The sequence below is a fragment of the Limulus polyphemus genome, unplaced genomic scaffold (genome assembly GCF_000517525.1).
Source record: "Limulus polyphemus unplaced genomic scaffold, Limulus_polyphemus-2.1.2 Scaffold2593, whole genome shotgun sequence".
NCBI lineage: Eukaryota > Metazoa > Arthropoda > Merostomata > Xiphosura > Limulidae > Limulus > Limulus polyphemus.
In genome coordinates this window covers 43255-45198 of record NW_013668203.1, presented here as the reverse complement: position 1 = coordinate 45198, position 1944 = coordinate 43255, and the positions used below count along the sequence as shown (strand labels likewise).

At 31.8% G+C, this 1944-nt stretch overlaps 1 protein-coding gene across 4 annotated transcripts in view; it reads right to left on the bottom strand.

The window, feature by feature from the left end:
• Window positions 1–385, bottom strand: part of LOC106467380 (histone acetyltransferase KAT7-like) — an 88440-nt gene extending 88055 nt beyond the window's left edge. For all 4 annotated transcript variants that reach the window (XM_013927732.2, XM_022395558.1, XM_022395560.1 and 1 more), the window contains exon 1: window positions 344–385. The gene's annotated coding sequence lies outside the window, so the exon portion shown is untranslated. The remainder of the gene's footprint in view (window positions 1–343) is intronic.
• Window positions 386–1944: the final 1559 nt, after the last annotated feature.

Genomic DNA, 1944 nt, shown 5'->3' with positions numbered 1-1944 from the left:
GAAGTAATCGAAAATAATGAGAAATTGTAATAGTAATATTTTGATTACTTGGATAGTAAACGAACAGTCAGCAGTAATTAATCTCACATAGAAAGAATTACTGCAGTGGTGGTACGGTTCGCCATTGTCAACAAATTGTGGATACGCGAACTCGCTTAGCTCTTCAACTTACAATTTTATTTGGAATACAACTCCTTTACTGACACTATCTACTACCCATTTAATTACATTTTCCTATTTCTAAAGAAACATTTTTATAGCACAACAATGTTTCTCTGAAATGAAGTTTAATCTTTAATCTAGATATACGTCTGAAACAAAAATAATGCACAATATTTCTTACCGTATTTATCTAGGCCTAGCGATAACAACATTTGAAATTTTGCCTTTCTTCTCCGTCGGTTGGCGCTATTTTCACGTAACTTATACAAATAATCTAAAATTTGTAATTTATTTCTAGTCATCTTTAAGCTTTTTGTATATTTTCTATAATAATAAAAATAACAATTAACAGAATACCCCAAATTATATCGAAATGAACTTTTGGCAGTACTATTCTTTTTCTTATTTCACAATGTATATAAAGAAAACCCTGTACATGATTATCTCTAACCTCTATAGCTAATCCAACAAAAGCTTCAGTTGTTCAATATTTCTCAATACTCACATTCAAATTGTCTCTACAATATTAGCATCATCACATAGTACTAAGTCCTTATAATTTTGTCGGTTGTTCAAGATGTATAATTCTATACTTATAACTGTTGAAACGTATCTTTACTGATATAAAATGTCATTAAATTTTGTCCTTTCATAACTATAGTATAGACTATGTATTTAATCGGGTATATTAAGGTACTTTTTCAAAATTTTCATGAAGGTGTTCTGCATGTAGTATTTTGTTGCTATTTTATATGTATGGCAAAGCTAATAAAGCTATCGGTCGCAGTCCCTAAGCTTCAAGTACTTGTCAGAGAGAATGCAGCAAGTTTGTAATTCCCCATTACCCACCATCAAAACTAATTAATTTGGCTGTCACTCTTTTAACACATCCACAGCTTCAAGTGTGGGGAAGATTATGTGATATCGTACAAATTCGAACCAGCTTCACCAGTTCAGATTTCCAAGCTCTGCCACAGCAACAACCCACGCCATACTGAGAAAGACTAGGAAGTTCATAAATTTGCACCAATCCTGTTACTTATATAAAGGTAAAACAGTATTGTAATGTATTATATCGTTAGGCGGGTTCTTTTGAATTATTTAATAAAAATAATGTCAATTCCAGTCCATGTAATGAAAATTAATTAATCTATCTCTTCAAAAAAGTTTTACACGTCCCAGGTGGATCAGTGGTAATTTTGCTACAAACATTTGCTACAGCGCGTTCATCTGTAGCCTAATTTAATAAATAAACTTTTCAACATAAACTCCGAATTAGTGTAGGCCAAAGCTCAAAATCAACATTTCAATATAAATTCCGAGAATAATGGTACTTACACTTAATTTAACTACCTTTCATAGATAAACAAACATACAACTCAGCGAGTAACTGAATAGCAGATTAGTCACAATAATGTTCATTATTAACGCTAAATACCTTTTCAAGCATTGAATTAATCAATACTTACTCGAATGTATATCATGAACTTTCTAGATATTAATGTTATCGTAATTATGAGCTCCGCCTGCAGAACATAAAAATTAAAACATAGCTTACAATAATAGTACAAATTCAAACTGTTACATAGACTTGTATTTGTTTAGCCATGTTCATCTGTCATGTCCTCCTGGGGTGTATTTGGGGTATTCAGGAGATAAGTTTGGTATATTCAGCAGATTGGACAGCTTACAGCTTTCATTGAGTTTTCATTGACTAGCTTCTATTCTTAAACAAACACCCACACAGGACAAGATCATAATTCATCATGTCATCCATCCCAC